The sequence below is a fragment of the Lissotriton vulgaris genome, chromosome 9 (assembly GCF_964263255.1).
Source record: "Lissotriton vulgaris chromosome 9, aLisVul1.2, whole genome shotgun sequence".
Lineage (NCBI taxonomy): Eukaryota > Metazoa > Chordata > Amphibia > Caudata > Salamandridae > Lissotriton > Lissotriton vulgaris.
In genome coordinates, this window is record NC_141697.1 from 534,331,821 (window position 1) to 534,354,731 (window position 22,911).

The window sequence follows — 22,911 nt, forward strand, 5'->3', positions numbered from 1 at the left end:
TTACCCTACTAAAGAGAATACAGCCATTGCGACTGCAAAGGTACTCATAAAGGTGTTCTTTCCTCGCTTCGGCTTGCCCATTTGATCTGAAGTAATAACGGAAGTCAAGTTAATGCCTAGGTTATCTAGTTAATTTGTGACAGTTTGCACATAAAGTAGGAGTTTCATGCTGCAAATCACCCCCAGTCAGCACTGTTGATTGAGAAGTACAATGGTACTCTCAAACTAAAATTGGGAAACAGTGGCCACATGCTTTACCATTAGCTCTTTTGTCAACAAGTACTACAACGCATTTTAGAACAGAATTGTCATCCTACGAGGTCGTGTTTGGACGCCCAGCAAATGTCTGGGGCATCCCACGCAGGTGTTCTGAAATTGAGTACCCTTTATTGAAGACTACCTGTGCAAGTTGACTGAAAGTTTGCGTTCTATTCATCAACAGATTTCTGAGTAACTCCCACCCATATTAGAGGGGCCCGGTCACAACATCCAGCCTGGGACCTGGGTTTTGCTGTGAAATTTCCAGTGGAAGAAGAACTTGGAGCTCTGGTGGAAGGGGCCCGAGCAGATACTCCTCGTTACCTGAACCACTGTGAAAGTCGCTGGTCGAAATAATTAGATTCATTCCAGCCATTACTGCTGGATACTCTTACCCTTACCCAATGATAAGTTGGTAAGGGACGGCATTGGGGACTCTGAAGGTGAGAAAGTGCTTCAGTTTGTCCCTTTTGGTGATGTGGTGATGCAAAGCTTACATGGATCCAAAAGGATGCAGAGAATGATGACGTACTAAATGCATCGGTCCCTCCAGAAATTCAAGCCATTAAAGAACCACTGTTTATCAACCCCTCTGTGCCTGGAGTCACCAGGTAAAGTTTGAGCCCTCTGCTGAGTAATAGTACACCATAAGAGAAGTCAGATTAGTTAGGGAGGGACAGGGAAAGTTAGGGCGTACTTTGCTGTAGTACCAACGGTATTAGCTTAGGGTGAGGCAAGATTAGTGCACTGTTCTGACATTGGACAGGATAGATCAAACGTGCTCCTTCGGAGGGGGGTACATTATCATGAGTGACGTGGGATTCATCGAGAATTAGGACTGAGCAAGCTCCACCGCCGGTGCTCAAGAGCACCAATGTTGATGAGCAATAGGAGCCAGTACCAGTGAGCCTCAGACGGACACTGGGAACAATTGCCTTGCTATCAATTTTATTGCATTCCTTTTCTTGCTTTATAATGCTTCTTTTTAGTCGGCCTATTAATGAGGAAGAACAGCCATTGTACCACTGCGTCTAGAGCGGGGTTGGTCCACAAAGAGTAAAATAGCTTTTGTATTAATAGTTGCGATTGCATTGATAACAGTACTTGGAATATCCCGGTTTCTAGTGAAAACGTATACTGTACATTACTTGGCTGGTACAACGCCCACTTCCTCAGAGCACATTTTTGTTACTTTGGCCCCTCACAAAGAAGACCATAGAAAGTCCTACACAGACAATGTATTTATACAAATGTTGCCTCAAGCCCACGATATATCCAATACAACCAATTGTTGGGTTTGTGTATTGCTTCCATCAGTTACCCACAGGAGCAATTATTTGTTGTCCATGACATTGTCCTATATTGGTAGCCATGAAGGTTTGTTTAAATTGTTCGTTATGGTGCATTACCATATCCAACTCTCTACTCAGGTTATGACATCTGCTGACTCTCGCACTGTGGTAGAGTACATACATTTTTATCATGGATTTACTCCCACAGGACAGGCAGGAAATGGGACTTCCAGTACATTATCCCCGAAATCCTGTATGAGCATATATGATAAAATGAAGAACAGAACATGGCTTAGAATGGAAAAGGCTGATTTCCAAAGGTTCAACACCTCCAAGTACTTTTCCAAGATCGTAATGTTGCTAAGGACAAACTGATGCCGGTGTCCTTGGTCAACACAACAGTTAGTTTCTGTGTCCAGGGGACAGGGGAGGTAAAGGTGGTTGAAAGTGGAGAGGATGTGGTCTGACAGCTAGATTGCTGACTTTGAAGCTGGAAACCAAGGTTCGAGCCTCGAGGTCACGTCCACATCCTGTGATTCTGGACAAATCACTTAATCTCCCCATGCCTGAATGTGTCCTTGTGTAACATAACCAGTGCTCATGTAAAGTGCTCCAATACTTTCGGGTCGAGTTGTGCTAAATAAAACTGACAATTTGAAGTATTAATATCCTAGAGACAATGACTCATTTGATTCCCAACTAATCAGGAAATTGAAGACCTTTGCAATATCCCAAACTGAATTATAGCTTAATACTGGGGGCTGATATAATAATGCTTTTCATTAAACTAAGAGCCACAACATCCTGTCCCACCGATAATCCATTTACTAACTCATAACCTGCCGCAATCACCAATCTTTACACATTCACTGTCCTGTATGATAGTCCATCCTCAAACCTTTCCAATAAATAATTCACCACCTTCACTGAGAACACAGAAACGGGAACAAAGTCCCTCTCCATGCAGAATGCAAACCCTTTTCTGTCAAGCCAATCTATATATCTTTCTTGTTCCTGGAGTCCAGGATTTCTTAATAAGTGCCGAATATTGCCCTGAAAGGACTGTTACTTCCCAAACTCTTCTTAAATTCCCAATGCCATCAACCTCAATTGATCTGTTAATACTAAATGTTGCACCTCCCTGGCTGGGCCCTGCAAGAGGTCTGGAAACCAAGGCACCTGAATGGGAAAGTTCTTGGACAATTCCAGCAGGATAGGGTACCACTCTTGAGCCCTCCAAAGCAGAGTTGTCACCACTGTTGTCTCCTAACATGTGCAAACCATCATTGTCACCCGAGCAATCATCGAGAAAAGCGGAGATGCATACGGACTGAGACCCTCTTAATTCTGCCTGAAGGCGTTTATCCTCACTGACTCCAGTTCGGGACTGTGAGAAGTTGGCCTGGTATATGCTGACAACTAATTATATTGGGCACCTTGTACCAGTACAAACAACCCTTATTGATGATTAGGTTAAAGACAACCTTTATTGAAAGCTATCCTAGTGGTAGCTATGGAGAGCAGCCTTCAGGCTAAGTCTCGAAGGAATTTAAAGCAGCTTGTTTTACCAGTCTATAACCTTCTGAAGGACCAAATGAAAAGAGAACCACACCAGGTATATATAAAATATATGTATTTATTACTAAACACTCACTACTAACCTCTTTATGAGATTAAAGAACAAGGCACACAATATTACAGTACTAGAACGACAGTAAATAGCACAATACACAGAGGACTCCAGGGGGGGAGACCGAACCATATACTGAGAAAGTGGTATCACAAGCACGAGTTGATTAGACACAGTGCCTAGAGCATGTAGAATCGCTAGGACCCCAAGGAATCACTCAAGGTAGTGACACAGGGGACCGATGGGAGACGCATGCAGTGTGCGAGCTCCGTACAATCCTCTGGGAAAGTCACGGTTGGAATTTTAAAGAATCAGGACACTTAGGAGAGGACTTTGAGCAAACCCATTCAGACTTAGAAGGTTCTAGGCCAGCACCCATGAGAGCACCCGATTACTCATGTAACCTAACCCAGGGAAGCCAGTTGCATAGGTGTCAAATTGTGTCAAGAATCTTCATCAATTTCAATGGCGAGATGCTGCAAAGTGCTGCTGCCGTGAAGAGAAAAAGTGTCCTGGGTGATCCAAGCCTGGATTGAAGCTGAGAAGAACCTGAAAGCAGAGGAGACAGAGTCTGGGTCACTTGCCAGTGACCAGGGGCACGATGGACGAATGCCCACTGATGTCGGGTGTTTCAGGTGAGATGATGTGAAGATTGGCTCTGCAGCCACGGGGACCAGGAGATGTTGATGACAACCAAAGTCCACAGGTGAGGTGTCCCACGAGTGCTGGGTGGGGTCAGTGTCCGGATTGAACACCAACAAGCCTTGGCAACTGCAACCCACAAGGTTAGAGAAAAGATGCTTCCGTTAGGACCAGCAAGGTCCTGGGGACTCCCCACCCCAAGCAAAGGAGAGTCAGACCACGTCTGGAGCAACCAGGAAAGCCCATTGAAAGTTAAAGTACCCTTCTCAGGGACCCACAGGTCGATGGGCCAGGGATTGTGAAGGGACCTCGAGAGGAATCACAAAACACCAGCCCACAGAACACTCATGGAGTGTAGGCGGGCAAACTTAGGTGGAATCACTGCTCGGGGTCTGCACTATGAGTAGCCCAAAGCACTGCTTCAGGGGTTACCGGAAAGCAGATGCTTCTGCAAATGGACACGGTACCCAGGAGTTTGGGTTGCACGGTCCCCACAAGGGATATGGGTCTCAGGATTGCTGAGCACATTAGTTGACCTCGGGGACGCTTGGAAACGCACCTCCTGTGTTGCAAAAGTCTTCGGAGTCCTCAGGAGCTTAGGAGTTGCAAAAAGGTCAGGTGCATCTTTGGTGCCTGCTTAGTAGGGGAGTAACTCCTTTACTCCAAGGGAGATTCTTCAGTTATCTAGCGCAGTGTAGATTGTTGAAGTACTTACAGGCACATGCATCAAAGGATTTTGTGATCGCAAACGGTGCGAATCGCAAAAATCGGCCATTTGCAAACGCAAAATCTGCTTTTGGAATGCATGAAGGGTGAAGGCCCTCGCAATTTGAGAATTCCCAAATATATGCGAATTCTCAAATTGCGATTGCATTTAAGGAATCGCCTTTTGCAATTCCTTAAATGTAATGCATAAAACTTTTAAAAATTGCGATTTCGCAATTAGGGGGAGCAAATTACCATGAGGTTGAACCTCATGGTAATATGCGAAAACTTTGAAAAATACACTTTTGTGCATTTTGCAAAGTTTCATGTGTGTGCACAACATATGTGCACAGATTGATTTCAGGGGTGCAACAGGGTGTCCTTTGGACACCCCTGCAGCCTTGAAATCGCATTCTCAATTTGCGATTCGCTAATTGCTAATCGCAAATTGAGAATGTCTTCCCATTCATTCCTATGGGCCTCTAGGCCCATAGGAATGAATGGGGAGGTATTCCTTAATTGCGATTTGCAATTTGCGTTTCGCAATTAAGGAATTTTAAGAAATCGCAAATTTTTCTGCGATTTCTATATGCAAAGGCTTTTGTGATTTCTTAATTGCGATTCCTTAAAAATCGCAGTTAAGAAATCGCAAAAGCCAACATTGATGCATGTGCCTGTTGGTTTCTGTAGCAGGTAAATCCAAAGTCATGTAGCCAGGAGTTCCTACTTTATACCCAAGGAAGGGGTGGGACACACTCTGGGGACCCACCTATGGGAGGACCAGGTCAAATGGGTGGCTACACCCATGTTTCTTGTCCAGTTTCACACCAGAGCAAGGGCTGATATCCCCTGCAACCGGTTTGAGCTGGACTATGCGCAGGGACACCACATGTGCCCCCAGTGCAGACATCAAAGCACTCTTGGAGTGCACCCACCCAGCCCCAATACACTAAAGCCTGTCTGGGAGGTGGTTACACCTCCCTGTGACATGAAACCTATTGTCCAGCTTCCCCTGCCGGAGTTTCATTCAGCAGCAGGAGGGCAGACGTGTGTCTGTGGCTGGCAGCATCCATCTTGTGATGCCAGGGCTCTGTTAAGCTGGTACCGGGTGTACTGGTGTTGTCATATTTCTCCCTCTAGGAGAGTGGAATCATACCTCCCCCGCCAAATACTGGCGGGGAGGTATAATTCCAAGGTGTTTGATACCAAAGACGACAGGTTTCTGTGGAGCCGTTTTAAAGTTAGCATTTACCACGAGGTTATAATGCACTTAAGAGTATATGATCTGGCTGCATCACAGAACAACCTCCAAGAATAGATTCCAAATGCTGCAGAGGGACCCTGCTCATGCCTGGGTACCCTCTCACATACAACCCAGCACCCTGCCTTCAGGATTGGTAAGGCCTGCCATAGGGGTGACTGATAGGTATATCTGTGCATTAAAAAGGTAGATATAGTGAACCTATATCTAAGTACGGGGTGCATGCACCACCTTACACAGGTTGCAGTAGCAGACCTGTGGTGTCAATTTGAGTGGCCTCTCGGGGGTGGCACAATACATGCTGCAGCCCCTGGGAGCCCCCTGATTTACCTATGCCCTGGGTATATAGTATACTATATACTAGGGACTTATACGGGTACCCAAGAAACCAATCTGGAGTGTACCTAAAGTACATGCAATCAGTTTAAAGGAGAAAGCAGCTAAGCTGGGGTCCTAAATAGCAGGATCCCAGCGAAAATATGTCGAAAACACGGAAACATCAGCAAAAAAGTCGGGGTAACTATAAGGAGCAGATACTACTCTCCAACAGGGACAAGCTGAAAAACTTGCTTACCTGAGCATTCAGCCTGATGGCAAAGAGATCCACCCCAAATGGGCCCCATATTCCTTCCACTTGTAAGAATACTGTCCTATTCAGAAATGCATTCTGCTTGCACACAAACTTTTCCCTTCAGACAATAATACATACACCTTCTCTAGATCTCCAAAACCTTTGATTCCTACCCCCTAGTTTGTTTACATACTGAATTGCTAACACATTGTTCATCTGTAGAAATACCGAACACTTCACCTCGTTCTGTTTAAAACACTTTATTGCAAAAGATCCTGCTAGCAACTCCAGGCAAATTATGTGCAACTTCTTCTCTTCCTCTGTCCAACAACATCCTGCTGGCACACCATGCACCCCAACATTCTAAACTCTCATCTAACTCTATTATCAACTCCGGACTTACTCCGAAGATCGCTCTCCTATTCCAAGCTTCCATATTCATCAACCACCATCTGATCTACTTTCTCACCTCATCTGTAAGAGCAACCTCTTCCAAATATCTTAAACTACTTCTCTCTCGGATGCATTGCTTTCACTGTCTAAAGTCCAATAGTTCAATAACCCAGGAAAAATAGCCTAAATCGTTGAAGACGAAAGACCAACCACATGAGCTAGCTTCCTCAGAGAAATATGAGCCTGCTGTAAGACCCCTGTATTCCTTTTCTCATTCTCTTGAACTTCTACTTTGAGAGTCTTTAAACCTCATCTACAGTACTCACCAGGAATCCTAAAAAATGAGTTTCTTGTTTTGGAACTAAACACAACTTTTTCCTTTTGACAGCAAAACTTAAAGTTTCCAGTAAATTGACTCCCATCTTCATATAATTCAACACATTTTCTTTGCTCTGATTCATGATCAGGATATAATCTAAATATATGGTCAACCGGACACCTCTTTCCCAAAATGTTCATAAAACACCATGGGGTTGAAGAAAGAACAAATGGAAGGCAAACAAACTTCCTTGTCTTTCCACCCCATCCGATCATGAGATATTTCTGAATGGGTTCTCAAATTGCAACAGTCAGATAAGTGTCCTTCAAACCCAACCGAATCAACCAATCTCCTGCTTGTAAAATATCCCTCAACATGTGCATTTCTTCCATTTTGAAATTGTTCAAACTACTCAAATGTAGTATCTGCCTCATGCCTTTGTCCTTTTTTCTACCAGGCAAATATTGCTCACTAAACTTCCCTTTTCTTGGAAAACATCCACAATTGCACCTTTCTCTCTTAGCTCCAGGACCTCCTTGTGCTTTAATTCTGCTTTTTCCGCACTGAACTGAACTCCAGAAGGAACCCAACTTTGAACCGGTGACTCTATAAAATATATGCGATAACGCTGCACGGTCTCTAAAACCCAAGGATCCCTTGTCACCGAAACTCAATTGCAATAAAATTGGGCAAGCCTGACGCCCAACTTTACAGAGATAGCAGTAAGGTCTAACCTGACCTGTTCCTCAGAATCGCTGATCGCTCTGACCTCCACATCCCCATGGTCCTTGCCGTTGTGGGTAAAAGCTGGAAGATTTCTATGCACTTTGACCTTTAGAGGAGCGATATCCTCAGGAAAATTAAGTCTATGTAATTCCCTATCCCTGGCCTTCACAATGACCCCTTGTTAGCCCCCCCCCCCCCCTCCTCCCAAAAACACAAAATTGAAGTCCCTCTTTATATCTTTCTGGGACTTTTGAATAGATGAATGTGCCCCCCACTAACTTAGACATACTTTTATAAAATCATCCCCAAAAAAGAAGACAACTAGCTGAAGGCACTGCCTCATTATTTGCCAAATCAACCAAATTAGGGTCTATCTTAAGCAGTATATTCTTTCTGCGCTCCAGCGAAAGAGCTGTATTTGCATTGCCCAATGGACCAATTTATAAAGCTCATCAATATGTCAAACCTCCCTTGTTCACATGGGCCTCCTCCACCATTTTGAATATTTTTCTCAATGGCCCTTTTTGATCCAAAAAGGTGACCCTGGCACAAACGCAACTCTACGTCTAACCACTTACGGGATTACTCCCTCCTTTTTCAATAAATACCCGAATTTTAGGATCTAACTCAGGGGTCACCACAACCGTGTCCTCTAATGAAGGTCTAAAACACTCAGAACTCAGTCTGACCCTGTCCACCTTAGGAATTTGCTTTCTGAGCCAGGAATGCATGTAAACAGCAACATGCTCCAAAGGGGCCCACTCTGGTTTAAAGAGGGTGTCTAAACAAAAACGGTATCAAACATTGAATACCCCAAGGGATCTGTCAATACTCCAGTATCTGTACACTTCACCCTCTCCCTTGGCTCCATAACCTTCAAAACATCTTCACTTCCTAACTCATTAGTCCTAAACTGGGATGAGCAACTTATCTCAACTCTGCCACTTCCCAAAGACTCATCACATTGCACCACATGGTGCCTATAACCTTTTTAAAAATATTTTTAACTACTTTCTCTGGGCCTTTGTACTGCCTACCATGTGTGTAAACTCCACAGAAAGGTGCTTTCAATTTCTAGTCATCTTTCGCTGTTCATGAGAATGTGAAGTCTCACCTGATGACCAAAGTTGTTCTTCTTCCGAGCCAACCTTATTACATGCCATCATAGTCTCTAGGTTCTTTTTTATTCTTATGCTCAATTCAGTAGACATTCTGAAGCCATCTTCAACCTGTCCTCCAACATAGCCTCATCAACCACCTGAGACCTATCTTCACTCATTTTACAATATAATCAAACTCCCCTACAGAGCTGAAGATCTACATTTAAACTCCCAGAAGACAGCAGAAATAAAATTAAAATATTCCTATAAGTCAGCAATGAAACTTTCTGTCAATATCAGGCACAATCTGATATGACCCTCTACAAGCTAAGACATCAACCCAGTCAAAGACAAGAATCTTTCATCGTAAAACTAAGGACACTACATTAAAACACCAACTGGCAGAACATCAGCTGACTGACAATTTGAAGAGTCATTTCAGCAGCTGTAACTGTTATTGATAACTGTCACTAAGGAAAGCATGAAGTCTTCAAACTTCCACAATCCTCAAAGATGGGTGCCTAATGACAGTACACAGCCAATATCCAATGATTTCTTCTTTCATTCTATACCCCAAAGTTTCACTTTTGAAAATTAATACATGCCCCCAGAATGGTGCGGGGCACTCTCAGCAGTACCCAGCACTCCTAGCCAGCCTGTTTCACAAAGAAAAAGCTGTCTGTGAAAACTCCTGCACGGGCAGCACCAAGAACAGGCTACATTTAATCTTCCAACGTGGCCAGCTCAAGAGGCTGCTGTGCTGAAATGAATCTGAACTCCCAACTGAGCTACACGTGGCTGGCCCAGTGTATGCTGACGCCAGTGCATGGCCCACAATGTTCGGAGATCTCTGTGCGGCCGGCTCAAGCACCCAGCACGCACTTAATCCAGCCGCGAACTCTTTACTGCCATGTCAAACGGGGCCCGGGAAGATAGATGCAAATATGGTAAAACTCTACTGAAAATACTATTTAAAACATTAAAACCTTTACACACCATCTATTATGTTTCCCAAAGCCTCTAATCCCAAAAGGTCTAATAATAAACAGGAAAACAGATGTCTGAAACATGAGCACACAACAAATACTCCTACTGAAAAAAATACCCCTGAGTTAATCATTCTTAAATTGTATTATCAATAATCAAACAACATACACATCAGCCAAACCAAATATCTTTCGCTCACCACACAAGTCTTAACTGCAGGAGCAGCAGCAAAAAAGAAGGATGTGGGTTGTGGGTGTTTTTATTCTGTTGAAATTCTTAATTTCTAAATTATTTAAAGGAGCTGCTGGAGGAGTGACAATAAAGGATAATGCATAATTTAAGCCTCCGGGTCTTGCCTTAAAATTGTATTTTACTTTTAGAAAGACAAGGTTCATTTCTTCTCCTTAACCTACTAAAAGTTGCTCAGATATGAATATACTTTAAATAAATGAAAAGACAAAAGGAGTTTGGCAAAAAAGGAACATGTTTAAGCATGGGCGAATTTTGCGAATTTGCGATCCGCGAATTTGCGGATTTGCGAATTCAAGATCCGCAAAATTCGCGAATTTGTGCGAATTTGCGGATTTTTGTTTTTTTGCGTGTTCGCAGGGTTTTTTGCGCGTTCGCTGGGTTTTTTGCGTGTTCGCGGGTATTTTTGCGTCTTTGCGAGCCGCTTGCATAGCGAAGTTACCCATGCAGTCGTTTATGGGAGAGGGAGAGGGAGATAGATAGATAGATAGATAGATAGATAGATAGATAGATAGATAGATAGATAGATAGATAGATACATAGATAGATACATAGATAGATAGAAAGAGAGGGAAAGAGAGAGGGAGAGAGAGGGAGAGAGAGAACGAGAGAAAGAAAGAGAGGCCGGATCTCTGAAGGGCCAGATTCCTGAGTTGCCCCTACAGAACATACAGCTTTTTATTTTTAGCAAAATGCATATGAAAATTGTGCTATAAAGGTCTCTTTTAGTTTAACTCCTCCTGACAACTCAAAATGGGTGTATTTGCCATCCTCTCCCTTCTTCCTGTTTTTTATATCTGTAAGTGCTTCCTGATGAGGTTTAATTCCTTGGACAGGTGCCTCGTTGCCTACTTGTAACTATTCTCTGACCCTGCTTCAAGGGTCAGAGCAGGGTCAGAGAATAGTTGCAAGTAGGCAACGAGGCGCCAGGAAGCTTGTCTCCTTTCTGGTGAAGAAATGGCTTGGTAGTTTGGTCTGCCCTGTTCCCATGATGCACTGGGCCAGGGACAGACTGATTTGCATATAGCCAGGTTCTGAGCTGGGATGGGGCAGTGAGTTAAATAACGGTGATGGATCAAGCCCTGATCTTTGGACTGGGTAAGAGTGGTCTGCTTAATTCAGACACTCTGTTCATCACCACCCCCCTTTTCTGAATCGTTTTTGGCCACTATAGGTGTGGCAGGGTATACTCAGACATGAGTCCCTTACTCACTGCTCCATCAGGATTCAAGCAAGCCGGGCCGACGACGGCTGAAATGCCAGAAACCGGTCCCCGGAAGCTTGTCTCCTTTCTGGTGAAGAATTGGCTTGGTAGTTTGGTCTGCCCTGTTCCCATGATGCACTGGGCCAGGGACCGACTGATTTGCATATAGCCAGGTTCTGAGCTGGGATGGGGCAGTGAGTTAAATAACGGTGATGGATCAAGCCCTGATCTTTGGACTGGGTAAGAGTGGTCTGCTTAATTCAGACACTCTGTTCATCACCACCCCCTTTTCTGAATAGTTTTTGGCCACTATAGGTGTGGCAGGGTATACTCTGACATGAGTCCCTTACTCACTGCTCCATCAGGATTCAAGCAAGCCGGGCCGACGACGGCTGAAATGCCAGAAGCCGGTCCCCGGAAGCTTGTCTCCTTTCTGGTGAAGAATTGGCTTGGTAGTTTGGTCTGCCCTGTTCCCATGATGCACTGGGCCAGGGACAGACTGATTTCAATATAGCCAGGTTCTGAGCTGGGATGGGGCAGTGAGTTAAATAACTGTGATGGATCAAGCCCTGATCTTTGGACTGGGTAAGAGTGGTCTGCTTAATTCAGACACTCTGTTCATCACCACCCCCTTTTCTGAATCGTTTTTGGCCACTATAGGTGTGGCAGGGTATACTCAGACATGAGTCCCTTACTCACTGCTCCATCAGGATTCAAGCAAGCCGGGCCGACGACGGCTGAAATGCCAGAAACCGGTCCCCGGAAGCTTGTCTCCTTTCTGGTGAAGAATTGGCTTGGTAGTTTGGTCTGCCCTGTTCCCATGATGCACTGGGCCAGGGACAGACTGATTTGCATATAGCCAGGTTCTGAGCTGGGATGGGGCAGTGAGTTAAATAACGGTGATGGATCAAGCCCTGATCTTTGGACTGGGTAAGAGTGGTCTGCTTAATTCAGACACTCTGTTCATCACCACCCCCTTTTCTGAATCGTTTTTGGCCACTATAGGTGTGGCAGGATATACTCAGACATGAGTCCCTGACTCACTGCTCCATCAGGATTCTAGCAAGCCGGGCCTACGACGGCTGAAATGCCAGAAACCGGTCCCCGGAAGCTTGTCTCCTTTCTGGTGAAGAATTGGCTGGGTAGTTTGGTCTGCCCTGTTCCCATGATGCACTGGGCCAGGGACAGACTGATTTGCATATAGCCAGGTTCTGAGCTGGGATGGGGCAGTGAGTTAAATAACGGTGATGGATTAAGCCCTGATCTTTGGACTGGGTAAGAGTGGTCTGCTTAATTCAGACACTCTGTTCATCACCACCCCCTTTTCTGAATCGTTTTTGGCCACTATAGGTGTGGCAGGGTATACTCAGACATGAGTCCCTTACTCACTGCTCCATCAGGATTCAAGCAAGCCGGGCCGACGACGGCTGAAATGCCAGAAACCGGTCCCCGGAAGCTTGTCTCCTTTCTGGTGAAGAATTGGCTTTGTAGTTTGGTCTGCCCTGTTCCCATGATGCACTGGGCCAGGGACAGACTGATTTGCATATAGCCAGGTTCTGAGCTGGGATGGGGCAGTGAGTTAAATAACGGTGATGGATCAAGCCCTGATCTTTGGACTGGGTAAGAGTGGTCTGCTTAATTCAGACACTGTGTTCATCACCACCCCCTTTTCTGAATAGGAAGCAATTAGCAGCAGGTGTTCAAGTTGAAGTTAATTTGTTTGTAACCCTTTTGTAAAAGGTTACAAAGAAATTAGGTTCAACTTTTGCACCTGCTGCTGTAACCCTTGCTTGGCTGAAAATTCGTCCCCGCTGATTCTCGGATTTTACCGCGATTTCGCGAGATTCGCGGATCGCGAAATCGTGGAAAATCCGCAAATTCGCCCGCGAAACGGATTTTACGCCCACCCTTAACCATGTTGGTTTAATTGAATGCTGCAGCTAGAAAACCTAAACAGAGTGTGTCTGCTCAAAATCTCTTGATGCACAAAGTTGTGGCCATTAATTTATATAGTTCATTAGGTGGAATAAAATGATCCCTACATTCCTAAAAAGCATCTTAGTTGTAAATCAATCAAACATGTGCACCTGATAAGGACACTGATGGCTCTCAACCATGAAGAGAGCTAATGTGGCTCCGTGGGTGTATGTGTCCAGATGTCCGGCATGAGGAGTGTGTGATCACTACATGTGGTGTGCATGCAGTGTCCTAATTGGTTGAGTCTATCTATCTAAATGTGGTTTCTAGCTTTGTGGGATATTTGGGAAATACGAGCCTTTGGCCAAACGTGTTTTATTGGGGCAAATTACCTCACACTTGTTTGTGGTGCAACTATCTATATGTGGAAACAATCTGGGTTTTCCCTGGGTGCAATTTTGCCTTTAGTTTATGGGGTACCCCACCTGTGACCTGTTACTTGATAGACATGGACGTGGGTCGCAGGACCTGCCTAACCATGCATCTCTGACTCGGGGTTGATGGGAAGGTCACCTTGATGGAATCCGACAGCAATGACGTGAGTTCATTGGAACTCCTAAGAATAATAAGGCAGCCACTGTATCATTTTTATTGCCATTATTACAATTGTGTATATAGTTGTTATCTGGTACATTCACATAGCTCTTTCTGGTTTTGCTTTGGTCTGAATGTACCTTTACATTGTTGTTACTGGCAACATTCTTATCATACGAGCATGGATTGTGTCATAAATTGGTATCATTATTGCTGATGTCGGCACTACTGTACGGGCACAAGTTACGGTGCACCATGACATTGCATTGATGGGCATTGACGTAGTTATGCAGGCACAGACCATGGCATACGTTCACATTGCAGTTACTGATATTGCCATTGTCATGCTGCACATGTTGGCATCGTATTCACCCATTCCGACATTTAAAAAGGTAAATATATATTTCAGAGTAGTGGCAAATTTTGATAGGCACTCTTCTTCAGTATAAGCTGTTTTCTTGGAAGGGCCCTACATATGCTCAAAAAATGTAAAATCTGTAAAACAATAACCTGTTTTTATAAATTCTCAAGTCACATGTATAAACATTTAGGGAGCTACAGCTTGATAATGCATGGATGAACGTTCAAAACTAGCTACCTTTTTACAATTAATGGTGCTCAATAACATTCGATACACATGCAAAAAGAAATAATTTCAAATTAGAATTCATATTTTCTGGGTCTGTGAAGCCATTGTGAATAGACATTTAAAAATAGGTCAAAATCAGTTGTAAAATGTTCATTTAAGATTTAGATTACCAAAGTCTGACTGAAATGTAGCAATATGCTACATTATAAAAAAGTGTTAGGTTTCATACTTGTGAACAAATGTTCTGATCTATTTCTATTCTACAGGATTTCAGAGAGCCAGTTGTTACAAAGCGCCAAACCCAGCGGAGGAAGCCCTCTAAAGCAAGATGTGGTGTTCAGATAACGGAGGAGTCAATTATAAAGGTACAACAGATACCTGTTCATATCTATTGAAATATGTTTATTTAAATTGCTGCCCTTCACAGTTTGTTTACACAGGAAATTTCCAGGAATTTGCTTATTAATTTGGGATTGGTACCCCACCTGTAGCAACCTAATAAATCCACTTGTGTTGGGTTAAAACAAACTCCCTGGATAACAGATGCTCAACTCCAATTAGCTGTGACGGAAGCAGCAGCCAGTTCACCTGAGAAAAAATAAATACATTCAAGCAGTGTCAACAATTATAAAACTCAGAAATCAACACAATAAACTCCCCAAAACTATTTAGAAACCTAGAGAAAATGTATTGGGCAGATGGCACTAAAATCATCAAAACTTGTAATTTCAGATTGAGGAATAAAACAAAACATAATCCCATTCTGATCCTACCGACCTCCTTTTCTTCTCACCTATCCCCCTTCTGTCATTGCAAGTAAAATAAATAGGACCTTCGTACTATAGTTTAGATATTCCTGAGTAAACTTTCACATTAGAGCTGGATCACTTACAATGCTCTCATTGTCCTTGGGCATGTCAAGGTTATGAAGTCTTAAGCAAGGCATTGCTGAGCTAGGCCCAGGTTTTCTCATAGTTATTTTCTTCATCTTGTACCATGTAAGTGAATTTCCTCATCTCCGCGCATAACAGGTCTTCCCATAACAATTTATAGATACTAGGTATCTGAGATTCTCCCCACTTATCTAGAACTTTTTGTTTCACTGCAAGCAAGAATATATTTCTAAATTTGTCACGTTCCCAAATTTTCCAATCTTGTTCCAGACATCCAACCTCAGAGTATGGTAAGTGGTTCCCTTGCTATTGGTACATGTATCATTGTATTTGTTCTGTCTAGGACAACTCCCAGAAGTGACTGAGTTTCAGGTAGAGCCAGACAATTTGCTCTCTTCCCCAGGATACAACTTTTCCAGCACTGTGTTGAGTGAGATTATTTGATGATATACAAACATCTTCGTGTCCAGTGCCAGTGATGCAGTGTCTTGCATGCAGCCTCCATTCATTGAACATATTAAACCCCTTTGTATTTAGCATATCTCTGGGTTGCCCATTGGTCCTAAGATAGAATAATGCCCAGCTTCTACTCCCATTTGAGCTCTGTAGCAGTTTTAATAGGTATACTTTCCTAAAAAGTATTTTATACATTTTGGGTATCATTATTCACTTTCTGCTGCAGTTTTCTGTAAGACAATTACTCTTTTTTCATGACCATCCCCAGCTACATACACCAAGAGAAGGGTCTGTCTATGTTTGGAGTGGCCAGAATAGTGCGCCCAGGGATGCCTCACTTCTCAGGTGGAATGGAATATGATAGCCCATTGGCTAGTTAGTCGCCACCGCCTTCCAAGCTTGTAGTGGGCAAAAATGTGGATCCTGGCAGCCAGACCTCAGATCGCATCTGAATTTTAGAGAGGACCGAAGAAGGGCTGCCTTGCCATTCCCTGCATTAAGCACAGACAGGCTGCAACAAAACTGCACTGCACCTGCTGAACCTAAAGACTTTGCATGTCTGAACTGGGGTGGCCGAGTGAGCTAAAGAATGGTGATGGATTAAACCCAGATCGGTTGACTTGGGGTGAGTGTTTGATTTGCTCAAATGCTCCGGCCATCATCCCCTTTTGTATCGCTTTGTTCGCCCTGAGTTGGCAGGGTATGCTCAGACGTGAGCCCCTTGCTCACTTGGCCACTGGATTCAAGATAGCCTGGCTGATGAGGATTATGAATCCGAAACCGGTCCCAGGATGCTTGCTTCTGGTCCAGGGAAGACATGGCTTGGCAGTTCGGGCAGGACTGTTCCCATGAGGCACAGAGTCAGACTGATTTGCATATGGCCATGTCTGAACTGGGGTGGCTGAGTGAGCTGAAGAATGGTGATGGATTAAACCCAGATCGGTTGACTGGGGGTGAGTGTTTGATTTGCTCAAATTCTCCGTCCATCCTCCCCTTTTGTATCGCTTTGTTCGCCCTGAGTTGGCAGGGTATGCTCAGACGTGAGTCCCTTGCTCACTTGGCCACTGGATTCAAGATAGCCTGGCTGATGTGGATTATGAATCCGAAACCGGTCCCAGGATGCTTGTTTCCGGTCCAGGGAAGACATGGCTTGGCAGTTCGGGCTGGACTGTTCCCATGAGGCACAGGGTCAGACTGATTTGCATATGGCCATGTCGAAACTGGGGTGGCTGCGTGAGCTAAAGAATGGTGATGGATTAAACCCAGATCGGTTGACTGGGGGTGAGTGTTTGATTTGCTCAAACGCTCTGTCCATCATCCCCTTTTGTATCGCTTTGAACCTAAAGACTAGCAAAGAAAGAGCAGCACTTGTGGGACTTCCCTAATGGAATAGTTGCCACAAATGCCAGAGGAAACTCCAGGAGTCACTTGACTGACTCCCTATTACAGCAATTGGTCAACAAAAGCTGAGAGGCTTGAGAGCCCAGTGCCGAGAAGCATTACTCTGTTGGCTGCCTAAGTGCAGCATGGGAGACCAAGCCCTGACCCTCAGAAGTTGCACCCGAATGAGCTGGACCTGGGAGATTCATCTGAGTGTACTCAAGTCAGCCAGTAACAAAGTCATCTTCAGTTAAAGGAAACCATTGCTTTTACTTTTACCTAGAGAACAGTAGACCAGTGGCAATTGGTCCTGATTGGAATTAACCTAGACACTATGGAAGATTGACCTCTGATGCTATAGATGCCCCCCCCTTCTTGTTTCAAGACATAGGGGTGGCCACATGAAGATCCACTGCACCAACTCATAACCTGCAGCATCTTCAGCCTGTATCCCTTGCATCAGGTTCTCTCCATTGACTTCAACAGCGGTTTTACCTAAGGATCCCGAACTGGACTGGAAACTGCTGAAAATGACAGCTTACTGTCCGCTTATACCTGATTGGTCCCTATGACTCGCTGCCTATTGAGTTGGCATGTCCAAGATTGCCCATATAGATGTTTTGCTTATCATGCCTAATCATTAACTAATATCGCAGTAGATTACAATGGTTTATTGCACTAAGTGAAAAGCAGTAACTTGTTTCTTTAAAAATTCAAGTCTCTATAACCCTTTCATAGATTTCTGGCATTGATGTGTTTTTGAATTTTTTAAATATTATTTTTATTGCAGAACTTTAAATAGAGTTTCTTTCGTGCAATTCCTGTGCAGTTGATCCCTTTTTAAGTCTTTCTAGCTGGGCTAGTCTCAGATACACAGTTTAAGACAAATAAATTTGAAAAGCTGAAGCGGTTATTCTATTCTTATAGAAGGCATATGTAATTCAACCATTCTTTTGATCTACCCAGCTAGACAAATGATCTAAACTATAAGTGGACAGTAATCGAGCGGGAAACATCATTTACTACGAAGGCATTATTCAGTTGTTCCTTCCTTGACAAATGTTCCTCTTGACCACAAAGTAGCTCCAGTCTTGTTCAATCTTGATTATGCCATTCTCCAAAGTTCAGGGGCTTCAGCTCTCATAGTTATGCCCCTCAATGGCTTTGAAGTCTCTGTGTTCAGGGGGGCACTAACCCCTGTTCTACCCAGTTTTGGGTGCCTCCTTGCCAGTGACACCTTCTTCCTTTGGTTAGTGGGGGTCTGTATTCTCAATTACTCAGCAGGAGATGGGACAATTGTTTTATAGCAGCAACCCAGGCCTCTTCAACTCTAGGTGCCACTCCTCCCCCTAATCTCCAGATGCAGGTCAGCCTGTTGCTATCACCTCCTCTCCTGGGTCAAGACATTCCCAGATCCTACCATTTTCAAATCCAGACAGTCAATCCACAACCAGGCAGAGACACACAGAAATGTTAGAGCACAAAGATCGAGCCACTTGTAAAAGAGTGGCTTCTAAACACAAAGTGCAAAAACCACCTTCATAAAAAGATGTGTTATTACATTGTGAGTTCAGGCACACTAAACTACTCCACTCCATCTTAAGTCTTTGGGAAGATAGGCTGGAAAACATATTACACAGCCTTCCCATTCTATCATATGGGCAAGATGGCCTTTCAACAGTGAAAAATTAAATGGAGATTATTTCACTGTCGGGACATGGTACACACCTTAGTACATGTTCTCACAGGGGAAAGTGCAATTAGAAGGATAGTTCAGTTTTTAGAACATGCCTATAAAACATTAAATGTTTAGATGGCTTTTAATATATGGATATGTATATAGATACAAAAACGTCATGAGCTATGTATAATTTATAGGATACCACGCATGGAAATTATGTCACCTTTTATTCTATTTTAATGGCTAATTTTTCTCTATCATTGTAATTAAATGATTAATGCAATAAAGTATTTTTTTACTACTACTTACTACTAGTACAAGTCCTAACTTTTACATGCACTGCACCCTGCCCAGGGGTACCTTGGACCTACCGTCGGGGCGTCTGATGTGCATAGAAAGGGAAGGGTAAGGTCTAAACTGTGCGCAGGCACTGCAGTGGCAGGCCTGAGTTCCCTTTTTCAGGCTACTTGTGTGGGTGGCACAATTAGTGCTGCAGACCCACTAGTAGCATTTGCATTACCAGCCCTGGCACACATACTTTACTAGTAAGCAAACATACCAATCATGACAACCAATTACCATTATACTTCAAACAGGGAGCACTTGCACGTTGACACTGTTTAGCAGTGGCAAAGTCTCCAAAGCCTCTAAGTTGGCAAAGCAAAATCCATCACAGCACCAAAAATAGAGGAGGTAGAGGGAAACAGTCTGGGGTAATCATGCCTAGAAATGCCAGGTCTAACATGTATTAATGTCATTTGGGGAATTCTATACATGAACAGCAACCCGAATTATGCTGGTGTAGCTAAAATGGCTCATTTAGGTGAACAATAACTTTTGACCAGTTTTCTTGAATTTCCCCCAGATAAAGAGAGGAAATAAATAATAAATGAGCACCAGGCCTGTTCATGGAAAAGTCTGGCCAAGCTCACACACTGAAGTAGCTTTTGATTTCTCTGAGAGAGCACACTAACTCCATAATGTAGGGTGGTATATTTTTATATATTAGCACCCAACCCAGCGGACTTACAAGGAACAATTTAGGGGTGCCTTGGAATATTTAAATTTGGCTTTCCATGCATGGCAAAGGCATTTTTTCTTGTGAGTTGTCCTAAGGAACATTGACAGTGCCGGCCAGCCAAAGCACAGTGGGTCTCTTGGCAGACGTATTCATTTTTCGTGTAGGTAAGGGGTCTAAATATGCACATATTCATTTGTCATACAGGTGGGTCATCTATATCCACACTGTGGCTCATATGTGACTATTTAATCCTCCATGCATTGGTCCATTTTCTGCTCCATCTCTCATGGCCTTAGAGACTGGATAAATAAATCTATTTTAGTGATACTATTTTAGGCAGAGTACACATGCTCTGACACTGAACAGAAGTGACGCATTGCACGGAGTCTTAATACAAGTAACAATGTGGTCCAGCAAAAAGGCATAATATCCTGAGTGACCACTCAGTGAAGAGCGATTTGATGCAGACATTCTACATAATAACATCTTTTGATATCTGGAATTCATTCTGTTTCAATGTCATCACAGTTAAACAGTCAAAATTACTCCTGTAAGAATTGTGACCACTTTGCGAAAAATCTTGCATACATTTTAAAGAATTCTATTTATCAATGTAAATGATTTAGAGATGTTCGTCAGCCCAGCAGAAATCCTTTAACATTGTCAGGAGTCACTGTTTCTGCCAATGTATTAAAAGTTAGATTTTGTTGTTGAAAATACATAAACCATTGCCTCCCACAACGTGGGAGTTGCCTCTCATGGTATAGGTGTCATTTTGCAGTTTCCACTGCATATGGCAAATTGACTGCCCACTCTGAATCAGGTGGTCGGTCACAACTTTGGGGCATGTCAGCAAGAGCTTTATATCCAAAAAAGCGGAGATAAAACTATCGCCCTATCAACAACAGGGTGCTACCATGCAAAATCGCATGTTAGCACCCTTTTTCCCTACGCCTCCCTTTGCATCTCTAATAAGATGCAAAGTGAGCGTTCCTTCTGAAAATAACTGGAGAAATGTCGCTAACCGACATTTCTCAAATCATCAATCGGCACGCTAACAAGCATAGCGATAAGAAAAGTAGCGCTAACCGCGGTTATCGCTGCTTTCCTTACCCCTGCTTTTAGTTTGACTTAGCCATGATATCCAATGGAAGGTGGATATCATGGTTAAGTATGCCAATTCCAATTCCAAAAATTCTTTATTTCGGCCACATAGGCCCTAAAAGATGCAATAAAATACAGTACATATATTACACAGTAAAATGCAGTACATATAATACACAGTATTTACATATAAAAAGTCTGGAGGGTCTGCATGGGGTAAGGAATGCACGGTAGTACCAGTTCAGGGGGACATTTTCTTCCTTATTATCCAAGCTGCCATTAGGAATTTTGAAACAGCAAAGACAATATGTCCCAGGGTATTGGTTTTCATGACCCTATATGCTTGTAGGTACTCCCGAAAACCCAGGTTTCGACACATCGGTGCTATCCAGCGCTTCCTGGGACTCTGGTATGCGTGACAAACAAACATTATGTGCAAATCATCTTCATCCTTGGTTTTACAACAAGGACAGAGTTTATCACCCCCTATGGACCATTTATGGGTGAATACTTTGGTGGGGAGTGTGCCAAACCTCCATTGCAGGAACAGTTTCCTCGCCAAAAGAGGAAAAATAAAATCCATAAAAGGTTCAAAAAGGTAAGAATTTTTGGATTCCATAAAACGTCCCGTCAAGGTGCCGCTACTATGAGCATTATCCATGTCAGCCAGATTTTTGTTTTTGTAGAGCTGGGCAAGAGTTTTACGCGTGATCCTTTGGCAACCCTGAGCTGGATCGTCCCATAGGTCTGGCAGGTTCAAACTGAACAATTCCGTCTTAATAAAAGCCAGCCAGGGAATTTTATTGCTACCATTCAGCCTCAGTACATGGATAAGGTCCTGTCTATAATGGTACAGTTCCTCGGTAGTCCATATCCGGTGCCAAAACTTCACGGGTTTCGACAGGAGATCTTCAGCAATGGAGTGTAACCCCAAATCTAATCTTAGGGGGACGAGTGGCGTACCTTGCGGGAGAGCAAGTAGGCGTCTCAAAAAACTATTTTCCACCGCTGCCAGTGCCTTCCCTGCTTTGTGGCCCCACAACTCGCTGCCATACATGGCTGCTGCCTTCGCTTGGGATCTATATGTTTCAAGGGCCGGGCTTACAGGCTTAAAGGTGGACTTATTTACCACCTTCAGGAGTGCGCCCGCTAGCTGGGATAGTTTCAGCCTTGATCTCGCTATCTGGCAGTCCCAAGCTAAGTTTTCTTGTAGTGTTACCCCCAGATATATAAAGGTCGAGACCCTCTCAAGACTAACTTCCCCCAGTTTTGGGTTGGGTCTGGTTTTGGTAGGGGGATTGAAGATCATAAACTTAGTTTTTTCTGTGTTCACCTCCAACCCATGTTGACGACAGAAAAGGCCAAAACCATTCACAATCCTCTGGATCCCCATGGGGGATTTGGAAAGCAGGAGGGTATCGTCAGCGAACATGATTGCCGGAACCCTCCTGCCTGCCAAAACCGGGGCATCATTGTCCTCAACAGTGTCAAGATGTTGAATGACACTGTTAATGAAAAGACAGAACAGGGTCGGCGCCAAGACACAGCCCTGTCTGACTCCTCGGCGGACCGGAAATTTGCCCGAGAGCTTACCATCCCTCCCACACCTCACTTGTGCAAAGTTGTTCTCGTGCAGCCTGATGATAATACTAAGGAGGTGGGGGGGCACTCCTAGCTTCTGCAGAACCTCCCATAGTTTCCCTCTAGGAACTAGGTCAAAGGCTGACCTCAGATCCACGAAGACCATGTACAGTCTTCCTCCCTCTATAGTTACAGTCTTCCAATATAGGAGGAGAAGGCGGAAGATCTGGTCCATGGTCGACGTGTTCTTTCTGAAGCCAGCCTGAAGGGGGCTCATGATGTCATTGTCCTCCACCCAGTCCAGGAGGTGATTAAGGATGAGGCGCGCAAAGAGCTTTTGGGGTACATCTATTAGGCT